This window comes from Nuphar pumila, chromosome 1 (assembly GCF_984573655.1).
Source record: "Nuphar pumila chromosome 1, dmNupPumi1.hap1.1, whole genome shotgun sequence".
In the NCBI taxonomy this organism is placed as follows: domain Eukaryota; kingdom Viridiplantae; phylum Streptophyta; class Magnoliopsida; order Nymphaeales; family Nymphaeaceae; genus Nuphar; species Nuphar pumila.
Window position 1 is genome coordinate 148,892,274 of NC_143249.1, and position 12,682 is coordinate 148,904,955.

Below are 12,682 nucleotides of genomic sequence, written 5' to 3' on the forward strand. Positions count from 1 at the left end.
ACAATAAGGTTTGTTGTGTGGGGTGTGGGTGTGTTATGTAGATCCTTGGCACTATTAGATGATGCAATGCTTACAAATGCTGTGAATGGGGGTGCACAAGAGAAGAGGGATAGATGCTGCAATCTTGGGAAGCTTCCAACTGTCAGGAACTCTCGGATTGGATGAGCCACAGTGTTTTAATGTATATCAACTTCAGAATTATAAGTAGGATTAGTCTATTTGAAACCCACAGGGTGGATGCCTATAACCAGGCTTTCATGGCAATGTGCTATGTCCTGTTTTGAACATTTGGAGATGTAGCCAACTGTAACGGATGCCCTGCAAAAGGTGAGAATCCTAAACTAGAGGTTTGAATCATCGTGCTTTAGACTGGAGACCATATGCGCGATTGGCAACCCTCTAAAAAGAGAAGAAAAAAAAATAAATACATAAATAAATAAGGGAGGAACAAAATATTGAATTGACGAAGGCATACTGTAATAAAAAGACCTTCGAGCAGTAAAAACAACAAGGTTTAAAAGCACCAACAGGCTCAGCCAAATGAAATCGAGGTTGGGTAGTGACGTGCTGATAAAGAAAAAGGGGAGGGTCTCAGTAAAATCAAGGGATCCAATCCAAAAGGAGAGGGGAAACTAAAATTGAAACCCAGCAAAAGAAATAAAAAAAAGAGAGAATAAAACAGTGAAAATAATGGCAAAATAAAAGAGGTAAGACAATGAATCGACCACCATAGGAGAAGATACAAAACGAGAAGCCAACAACCAGAATTAGAATAAACACATAGGCACAGGATTGGAAAATCATTTGATAATGACAATTATATATAAACAAAAATGAAGTCAGTAAAGTACCATGTTAAACTTCCTTGTCAAACTTAGCAAGAACTAAGTAAGACTCTGTTAATGGCGTTCTAATCTGATCCAGACAGGCATGTAAAAGGATATTTTTATCGGGGATTGATTAAAAGGAAAAATGGATGAAAGAGATGCCTCCTTACTTTTTATTGCTGGTTTTAAGTTGGTATTCAAGCAACCAAAACACCAGGATATTATTACTCTTCAAAGCATAAAAGTGAGAATCGAAGGCCGGACAAAGACATACATCGATAAAAAAAAAATGAAAGCAAAGATCAAGATAATAGTAGTTATAACAAGACAGAAATAGTAATCAGACTAAAATAGGGAAAGGGATGGAGAAATTCAGAAGAAGGCAAGTGAAAATTGATTAATCCATATCCAAATCAAAAGAAAGTAATGATATAAATAGGAATGTAACATGTTGGGATACTATGACCCTATTAATCTTGCACGAGAGATGTTGATATTGCCATAAGCAAGCCAACGTACTCAATGGTGCGTTAATGGGGGAAAATCAGAGGGATAAACAAGGTGATGAAACAAAAGAGAAGTAGAAACGCAATACTATAAAGAGATATCAGCGAAAAAGGTACTTACTGGCTTCTTGCAGAGGAGGTGCTTTGGAGAGAATCGTTCTGTAGTACCTTGCTGAAGAGAAAACTCAGAAATGGGGAGAAGGGATGCTTTGAGGATTGCTGCGTGAAAAGTTGTTATGCATTTTTGTAGGGAAACTCCATGAATGCTTGCAGGTGATGGACCTCGGAGGAGAAAAATGGATTGTAATGGATTTTGCGGAGAAAACTCAGTGACGAAGATGTTGATAATGGATGCCCCGATCATTGGTGAAGGCCTCTTCTTAAAGAAGAGATGGAAGGTTCGAGTGAAAAATTCGTTGAAAATGGAAGGTGAAGATCAGAGGATCAGTTTGAGATCTGCGATGGAGAGAGGAGAGGAGAACGTGCGGGACGGGGCCGTTGGAATTTTCCATTTTTTCCATAAAGGAGGTCCCCCTTTTTAGGAAATTTTTAAAAAATGGTTTAAAAATGAGGTTTTGGCAAAATGGCTTCAAAAAGCTTAAAAATCCTTCGTTTTTCTTGTAGTTTTTCCCATTTTTTTTGGTTTTTTATGTTATTTTTCCATTTTTTGCATTTTTAGAATAAAATCCTAAAGTTTTACGAGAAACCAAAGATCAAAGCTAATTTTATATGTTTTTGTAAAATATTTACAAAAGGGAGTTTTTCTGAGAACTCAAGGCGATTTTGGGGGAAATTTCTTCAGAAGATGCGTTTGGATCCGGATTTTTAGGAAATATTCAAGGTTTACAACCTCGAACTGAGAAATATAGGGTTGGGGATCCAACAGAGTGCCGGATGAATTGCCCAAGCCATTCAGAATCATTTTTTTTTTGGTATTTTTATAATATTTTAATTTGGAAATACAACGAGGCTCAGGTTTTGGAAAAACACTGGGTTTGGTTCCGAAATTGAATTTTGAGTATATCAATATGGAATTCATTCCGAAAATCTGAAGAATGACGGAAATTTAGCTTTGAAATCGCTTTGATTTTCTCAGAAGATGGAATCAGGGGCAAAAAGGGTCATTTTGTAAACCTTTGAAAAATTTGGGGTGTTCACAGAATGCCAACATCCATCGCAAGGTCGTCGTTACAATACGGCGATTTTGGTGTTATGACGGATTTATAGTCGTCGTTAATTCGTCGCTACATTCAACGCTAATAGTAATTAGCGACAAATATATTTGTCTCTAATTCATCGCAAACAAGAAAAAAAAAATTAAAAATAATATTTGAAAATTAAATATCGAGAAAAAAGTTCTCGTGATAAAATTTATATTTCCTGTACAATTTATATTTCCTGTGAATAAAAAACAAAGTACACATCAAAATACATATAAAAGGAAACTAAAACAATTAATCGATCCACTGTAAAATTCGCAAGTTCTAATTATTTATAATTCAACATTTACATTTTTGAAACAAAAAGAAGGTAGAACAAATTCAACACATGAATCTAATCATCACCAAGATTTTGTGTGTCCTCTTGTTCATTGTCTTGATTTGTCCCTTCAGCTCCACTACGCTGATTATCGCCAGCAACCTACATGAGAAAAGAAAGGTCAATATTGATAAACAAAATATACTAAAATAAATTATACTCTATATGTAATTTTATCATGCTCATATGTGTTCTAAGACAACAAAAAAACTATATATGTGATTCTATCATGCTCATATATATTCTAAGGCAGTAAAAAAACTGTATATGTGATTCTATCATGCTCATGTGTGTTCTTAAGGCAGTAAAAAAAACTTATATGTGATTCAATCATGCTCATATGTGCTCTAAGGCAGTAAAAAAAATGTATATATGATTCTACCTATAAACACCCCAAATTTTCACCCTCAACCAATGTTTATATATTTCATGTGTCATTGCATATCATTGCATGCATTTGTCATACCATTTCATTGCATTGCATGGCATTGCATGTCATTACATCTCATTTTCGAGATTCAGCACTCCTGTTTTCAAAATATTTAATCCAGATTTGGGTTTTAAAACTTCTCTTTCAAAATCAATTTTAAAACCTGGGTTTTTAATCAACATTATGTTATTTGTCAACCCCAGGACCTTATATTTTGAAGTGTTTTCTCAGAAAACAATCTGGATTTGTTTTAAACTCACTTTTCAATTGATTTCAATTCTCAGATGAGGCTCATTTAGGTGGTGTCACTTCTGGATTCCTTTATTTATAAAAAAATCTCAAAAATTTTAGAGTCCTAGTTGGATCAGGACTCTGTATTTTCATCTGTTTGAATCTTTTTGAACCTTTTTTAAAAAACACCATTTCTGATTTTAAACCAGTTATGGTCATATCCCTTGTTAGTTTCCTCCATTTTGGCTAAAATCTTAGAGTCTTAGTTGGATCAGGACTCTTTTTCCAAAGTCTTAGTCGGATCAGAACTCTACCTTTTAATACTTTTTATAATTGTTTTGGAGAAAACCTTTCAAAGTCTTCCATTCTGGCCAAAATTCTAGAGTCTTAGTTGGATTAGGACTCTTCTTCAAGAATCCCAGTCGGATTAAGACTCTTCTTTAGAGTTTCAGTCGGACTAGGACTCTGTCTTTTGTCACTATTTTTATCTGTTTTTAACCAAACCTTTCAAAATGAGTCAAAACTCAGAGTTTCAGTCAAAACAGGACTCTGTTCAGAGAGTCCTAGTTGGATCAGGACTCTGATCCTGATTTCAATTTTGAGAGAATCTTTCAAAAATCTTTCCATCTATCAAAACTGTTACACTTTTATCAAAGAATTTCAAAATTCTGAGGTTTTATCATAGAGTCCTGATCAAATCAGGACTCTATCCCAGAGTCCTGATCGAATTAGGACTCTATCCAAAGTTGGTTTTCACGCTTCATTTTCACTAGTTTTCAAAAGCTCTGTTTAAATTTCATATTTGCTTATCAGAAAACCAAAAATTTTTAGAGTTCTGATTGAATCAGGACTCTTTCTCAGAGTCCTAATTAGATCAGGACTCTGAACCAAAACTTCAATTTTATACTGTTTTTCAAAATTCTATCATTTGTTTTCTCAGAAAATCTAAAAATCTGAGAGTCCTAGTTCAATTAGAACTCTGTCCCCAGAGTCTCGGTTGAATCAGAACTCTGGTTTATTTCAATATTTGTTATTTTTTCACTATTTTCACAAGTTCTTTCATCTATTTTTCAGAAAAATACCAAAAAAGTTTAGAGTTTTAGTCCGATCAGGACTCTGTCTCGGAGTCCTAATCCAGTCAGGAGTCTGTTTTAAAGTTCGCTTTTACTTTCATTTTCATTTATTTCTGTTTGTTTTAAAAAATTAGGTCATTTTGTAGAGTCTAGTTAATCCAGGACTCTATTTCAGAGTTTTGATTGAGTTAGGAGTCTAACCCTGACTGTATTTTTCGACACGTTTCACCATTTTTGGTAAAATCTTTTCAAAAGCTCCTTTATTTGGCTTTTAAAACCCAAAATCTCAGAGTCCTAAAAATCCAGGACTCTAACCCGGAGTTCCAGTTCGATTGAGACTCTATTTTCAAAGATTCTGAATTTCAACTGTTGATTTTAACCCTTTTTTAAAGCCATTTTTAGTATTTATTTCAAGTTTTTCAAAACTTCGATGTGAGGCCTCCTCAGTTGGCGCCATATCCGGAGGAGTTCTGAACCAGTTGGAACTCTATTCCATTTCAAACCTTTCAATCTCAAAGTCTACTTTTGAATCTCTTTTGAAAAACCTCTCATTTTCAAGTTCTAAAATCGTTTTTGAAAATTCAAGTGGGGCCCACTCGGGGTGGCGCCACATTTGAAAAAGTCAAGGTTAGGGTTAGTCATTGTCTTAGTTAGGCTAGGTGTTTAGAGAAGTCAAAAGCAATTTTGAAAATCCATTTTATTTAAGTTTTAAACCATTGGTTTTAAAAGGTTTTAAATTCAAGTTTTAAAAACCAAATGTGGGTCCATACTAGGTGGTGCCACATTTGGACTTTCTAGGGTTTAATTAGGTGTTAATTAGGGATTAATTAGAGTCCATTTAGGTTAGAATTCTCCAAAAAAATCGTCATCCCCATGTGGTTTATCAAAAAACAATTAAAAAGAGTCCAAAAAATCAAAACTCTTCCTAAACAAATCCAAAAAAAAAATCTATAAATAGGAGACCTAAAGGGTGTCAAAGGGAGCTCTTTTCTCTCTCAAATTTTTGTGGCTTCTCTCTCCTCTCCAGCACCTCCACCTTCCTCCATTGCAGCTGAAGCCCCAATGTGAGTTATTTAATATTATTTTATTATTTTTATTAGTTTTTAATGATTTTTCAATAGATTTCACCATGGAAACTCTTGTGTTTATAGATTTAACCATGGATTTCATCCAAGAACCCCAAAATCGACCCAAGAAGGTGATCTAACCCTGTTTTGTTGTTTTTCCATGGATTCTAATCTGTTAGAATCGAGTATTGCATCGATTTTCATGTTACTAACCAATAAAACATGAGATTTACCCTTTTAATGGGTTAAATCCATGGTTTAAAAGGTAAAATTGAATTCCAGCCAATGATTCCCTGTGTTTATTTATTTTTTTTACTTTTCTATGTTTATTACATGTGTTTTATCATAGAAATTAATTTCGTTTTAATGTTTAGTAATTTTTATTATTATTTTCATTAGTTAAAGCATGATTTATTAGGTTTCATTAGATTTCTGTGTGTTTTAAGCTTGGATCAGCAAAGAACATGTTATTTTGTATTGAAATAATCACTATAAATTTCTGATTTTTTAATATGTGATACATGGATATGTCAGAAAACTACTGAAAAACGTTTGGAGGTTTTGGGATTTGGAAACTATGTCAAAAAAATAAAAGATTAAACCGTGATTCTCAGTCGTTTAGAATCGATATTGAAATTCATAGGTAACTTGCAGTTGTGATATTTCTCTCATCTTATATCCGATTCAAGATCCGTAAAATGCAGTGGATTTCTATTGATGCAAACTATTTACTGTGAAATGTGGATAATTTTTAGTCTCTGTTCAGTATTTTTCCTCTGTCAGAGAATCAGATTTAAAATTTAAAACTCGTTAGGGTTTACCAAAACCCTAATCTGACTTGTGTTGATCATAGATCTTAGACCGTAGATCCGATTCATGATCTGTAAAAAATGAGTTTCATTATTTTTAGGTCTACTATTCACTGATGAAATTTAGAAATTTTTGATTAAGTTTACTATTTATTTATGTATTTTAAATCTGGAGTATCGGTTTTCCGATATGTAAATAGGGAAATTTCTATTTTTATGTCTAGTTTATCTCTGTAAAATTTCAAAAAATTCTATGATGATTTGACCCCTGATTTGGGTCTAACATTGGAATTGGTCTGTGAACATGGGTAAAAATAGCTTATTTTAGGGTTTTAATTCAATTTTCAAATTGGAATAATGTCAAAAATATATTTTTATGATTTCAATATGGTTTTAGGGTTATAATAAGTACAGGTGTCTATTTTTATCAAATTTAGAATTCATTTGATGCTTGAATGGATCAAATTGCAAAATAGGGTACCTGCAGGATTCCGAAACACTGCCAAAATCATGATATTTGTGATATTTCTTGATTTTCATGTATAAGTTCACGTTTTTAGGGTTTGTTCATGTTTAGAATCATATTAGGATGTTTCATGTTTGATTTTATGTTTATTTCAATCATAAATCTCAAGTTTTTACCAAAATCTATTTTAGAAAACCCTGATTTCAAGGTCATAGTCTTGCTATCAGGGGTAATTTGGTCATTTGACCTCAATTTCGAAATTCTAAACCCTAATTTTTATATTTTTAATCATATTATGTTTGATTTATCTTCATTTGAATTTTAAAACTTGCATTTTACAAAATATCTTTCTGAAAACCCTGATTTCAAGGCCATAGTCTTGCTATCAGGGGTATTTTGGTCATTTTGACCCCATATTCGAATTTTCAAATCTCATATTTATTATTTATTCAATTTTAATTTATATTTCATTAAGTTTATATCAGAGAATCATGGAAAAAAGCTTATATCTAGCAAAATCCAACAATTTCCAGATATTGCTGGATAAACCTAGAAAAGCCAACATATCTTCACTAACAAGTTTTCTAGTTTTGCAAGGACATTGAAGTCTTTATTTTCCTGTATTTAAATTTGATTAGTGATGTAACTTGTAATTAAATTTGGAATAAGAATTTTAATTTCTGCTTAGATTAGGATTTGCATTGCATATAGATTAATTCTGCAAATTTTAATATCTGATGAATGCATTATTCATGCACATATTACAAATCCACTATAGTCTACACGAATGGCACGTGCACTAGCTCTTATGCAGTTGACAAACTCGGTGGAATTTGTATTTATGGCCATAGTTAGAATACGAATGAGACCCAGATTTGTAATCTTCGTATTAGCCACATTCAGCTTACACTCTTAGGCTAACTTCAAAATGCACTGCATTTCTCAAAAAAATACAAAAGGATTTTCTCAATTCCTTAAAATCAAGTCTTTCAAATCCATATTCATTCATTTCATTCATTTTCAAATTCCAATTCCAATTCAGAGAAATCAATTTTCTCAAAATTTTCTAGGTCTTACTCAGAAATCGATTTTCTAAAAAACATTGAGTTTTCAAAGGATATTCCAACTATATCTCAAGTTCAAATCATGATTTTCTAAGCTATATTTTCAATTTCAAAGTTTGAATTCAGAGAAATCAAGTTTTTCCAAAGTTATTTGAAATTTCTCAGAATTGATTTTCACAAAACCTCTGGATTCTTTAGAAATCGATTTTCATTTTCTCATAAACATTCTCTCAATCATGATTCACGATTTTCAAAGGACTTCTTTTTCAAGAATTTTCCAAGTATTTCAAATCTCAAAGCAAACATCATGTTTTCAATCTGCATTTTCAGAAAATTCATAGCACATGCCTGATTCTTTGTGCCTTTAGGAAATAGAACACGATTTAGACAAGTTGAGCAAAGCTAAGCACACTTTTGATCCTTGGTTTGATTACCCCTGGTAAAGGCGCCAGAAACGGTTGAACCTCGTACCGACAGGCGATTCCCATTCTTCAGAATTATCCCGCATTTTAAAACAGAGGCGAGTTATTTTCAAAAACTTTTTCAAAGGTCAGTTTGACTTGCAAAAGTAAAATTTTGCGATGATAACACTATCATGCTCATATGTGTTCTAAGGCAGTAAAAAAACTTTATATGTGATTTAACCATGCTCATATGTGTTCTAAAGATAGTAAAAAAAAAGTTTTTGTGATTCTATCACACTCATATATATGTTCTCTAAGGCAGTAAAAAAGCCGTATATGTGATTCTATCATGCTCATATGTGTTCTAAGGCAGGCAAAAAACTGTACATGTGATTATATCATGCTCATATGTATTCTAAGGCAGTTAAAAAACTTTATATGTGATTCATTCATGCTCATATATGTTATAAAGGCAGTAAAAAAACTTTATATGTGATTCTACCATGCTCATATGTGCTCTAAGGCAGTAAAAAAACTTTATATGTGATTCTATCTTGCTCATATGTGTTCTAAGGTAGGCAAAAATTGTATATGTGATTATATCATGCTCATATGTGTTGTAAGGCAGTCAAAAAAGTTGTATATGTGATTCTATCATGCTCATATGTGCTCTAAGGCAGTCAAAAAACTTTATATGTGATTCTATCATGCTCATATGTGTTCTAAGGCAGTCAAAAAACTGTATATGTGATTATATCATGCTCATATATGTTCTAAGGCAGTCAAAAAAACTGTATATGTGATTCTACCATGCTCATATGTGCTCTAAGGCAGTAAAAAAACTGTATATGTGATTATATCATGCTCATATGTGTTGTAAGGCAGTCAAAAAAGTTGTATATGTGATTATATCATGCTCATATGGGTTCTAAGGCAGTCAAAAAAACTTTATATGTGATTCTATCATGCTCATATGTGCTCTAAGGCAGTCAAAAAACTTTATATGTGATTCTATCATACTCATATGTGTTCTAAGGCAGGCAAAATACTGTATATGTGATTATATCATGCTCATATGTGTTCTAAGGCAGTCAAAAAAACTGTATATGTGATTCTATCATGCTCATATGTGCTGTAAGGCATGCAAAAAACTATATATGTGATTCTATCATGCTCATATGTGTTCTAAAGCAGTCAAAAAAACTGTATATGTGATTCTATCATGCTAATATGTGCTCTAAGGCAGTCAAAAAACTATATATGTGATTCTATCATGCTCATATGTGTTTTAAGGTAGGCAAAAAACTGTATATGTGATTATATCATGCTCATATGTTCTCTAAGGCAGTCAAAAAAACTGTATATGTGATTCTACCATGCTCATATGAATCTCAGCATTGTACGTCTTTTTCATTATTGCATGTGCCAATGAAATTTTCACCAAAGAAAATCTTCAAGAGGGTATAGTAATCCTAACTTAATTTTTTAAGATGATACCAATAGGGCAGTAGGATACCTTATGATCCAAAAGAAGAGGTCATTGAGAACCTATAAAGTTCTAACCAATAGCCAGAGCATGGAGTTGAGAACATTTGAAGCTCTTCAAGTGATATTATACTAGGTTTGATAATAAATTATCATGAGATCACATTATAATTTCCATAAAAGTGATCAAATATGTGAAGAGAAATAATTCATTTGGAAGTTAGATTAACACCTATATGTCAATAAAAAAGTCTAGACATTCACTAGGAGATATATGCACCGAAATCGTAAAAGCTTTAAAGGTAATCAAAGTTGTTTGTGTAAGAAATTCCTAGAAATGAGCACTTAAAAGTTTAGAAATAGATTTTTCCAAGGAAAAATATAGTTGCAATTTCAAATATGATTTTCTGAAATCAGGTCTAATACTCTTTACTACTCAGTCACTGAAAAATCTTTATAAGAATTGTGACAAAAGAAAAACTAGATTCTCCAGATTACCTAATGATGTCAAAAGAAAGTTTGTTAAACTTGTGTCTATGTCCAATGTAGAAGTATTTCAGTAAGCTCCCATGGCAAAACTTGCAAGATTGACACAGAACATAAAAGTTGATGCAGCATGTTATATAAGGCATGCAGAAAGAGAAGATAAGGATTGTTATAAGAAAATGAAGGATCAATTGAAAGACTAGATCAGCTTTCAATAAAAGAGTGAGATGAGGTAAGTAAAGTATCATTTCATAATTTGACTTTCAAAGAATGTTGTAAAAGGTTAAAAACCTCATGTACACCATAACAACTTACCATGATATGAGATAAGGAGAATCATCAATGGGTAGTAACAATCAAATGAATCGTATAAGGTATTTATATTCCGAATTAGCAATTAGTTGGATCAAAACAATTATGCAGGGCTTTAGAAGCTACTGGAGAGATAAATAAGTGGTTTGTATAAGCAAGATTTGTGAGAGGACATAAGATATCTATTCCGTTGATGTTTTCTCCATGAGAAAATATGTTTGATAGAGTGAATTCAGTTCTTCCAATAAATACACATACAATATATATGCTAGAAAAGGTTAGAGTCCTTAGAACATAACATCATAAATACATGGTCCTCTGCTAACGCATCCTATATGAGGACCACTTTTTATTATTACCAATTTTTATTTCATTTAAAGCAATACAAAATCATTATATTTGCAACCCAAAACTAAAGTATTTAATTCAACATCAAGCAGAACAAGTCATATAAAAAATTGAAGTCCCAAAATTCGAGATCCAAGGTGACCATGTAATCATTTTACGACCAGCAAACCAGTAGAAAGTTGCATATTCTGGTACTGACATTATCTTACTTAACTATAGCATAGATATCAAATTTGAGAAACATATTAAAATCACCTTTAGAACATCGAGTTGTGGTGATGAAGATAAAACAGTAGAAAGAAGCTCAATGTTGTTATGAGCAACATCAAATGCTTCCTTTGTTTGTTCTGGAGAAAAGCTCTGAGTAGGATGATTGTCATAAAACTGCGACAGTGGATAACTTGATAGGTGATGCCCAAGAGAATATACATTTTGATCTTGAGTAGCAACCAAATGTGGTGGGGTAAAGATTGGTGCCAGACTCTCATCATCTCGTCCAGGGAAACGAATGCCCCTAGATTTTAAACTCTGTATAAACACAAAATTTAAGCAACAAAAGTGGATCAATCTATTGTTTCTGCAATAAGAGAAGAACCAAATATTGTGCAGCCTATGGAAAATCATGTACTAGCATGTACAAGCACGTAATAGAAGGTAACACAAGAAACTGCAGGCTCAATCTCAAATCCCATCACCACTGAGAACAGGTCACAACAAACCACAATCCTGTTATCAGAACTATTAGCAGTGATATTCTGATTAACATCTAATAGTGTCATTTCAAATTGTAATGAATTCTAGAGATAGAAAAATAATAAACAAAAGCATTAACTATACAAGGACTCAACGTTCAGTGGTTATCTACCTTGTAAGTCTCCTCAAACACAGGCAAGTAACGCAGTTCATCAGAGGATTCACCCCATTGTTCGATCAAAATCAAAGCTTTGTTTCGATTGTTCACGATAGTCTGGGGGTCATCAATCAGCTTAACCATCTCATCAAGAATTCTCTCAGATGAAACCTCGGAGAATGCCTTCTCGCAGTTCTTAACGCATGTCTCAAGCAAAACGAGAGCCAAATACCAGACTCTAGGATTCTTCAACATGATCCTCTTCTTGATCGCTTGGATAACTTCTTGGCTGTTAATCTTTTCACTGTTCACCATATCACAGATTTCCAAATTAGATGCCCAATTTGGCTGCTCCATAGTCTCCATGGTAACTTCCTCAACAATTTTATCAGCTTGGTTTTGCCCCTGAAAAAGCTCCTTCACCTTGAAGCTCATCGAGCTCATCCCTGCCGACATTTTCCTCCCAACCTCGACACCACTGATCGTCAACCACTCACCAAAGGTACTAACTTTATCCAATAGGTTATCACTCATATTTCAGAACCCTAGTTTTTGCGCAAAAAAATCAATGGCTCCTAAATCTATCAAACCATAAAAAAAATCAAAAGCAACTTCAATCTAAATAAAGTTTCAATTCAGGAAAGATGTGATATCAAATGAAAAATGAATCTAGCATGGCATCAAGAAAACAAAAACACAACATATCTAAAACCCTAGAACCGGCCTTTCCGTGCAACAAGCATACAAGAGCCCTAGTGTTTCCTAAAAATATGCTAATCAAGCAA

General features: G+C 33.0%; 1 pseudogene; it reads right to left on the reverse strand.

Annotated features, from left to right (window-relative positions):
• Nucleotides 1-215: 215 nt before the first annotated feature.
• Nucleotides 216-12,431, reverse strand: LOC149849214 (TOM1-like protein 1 pseudogene; annotated as a pseudogene).
• Nucleotides 12,432-12,682: the final 251 nt, after the last annotated feature.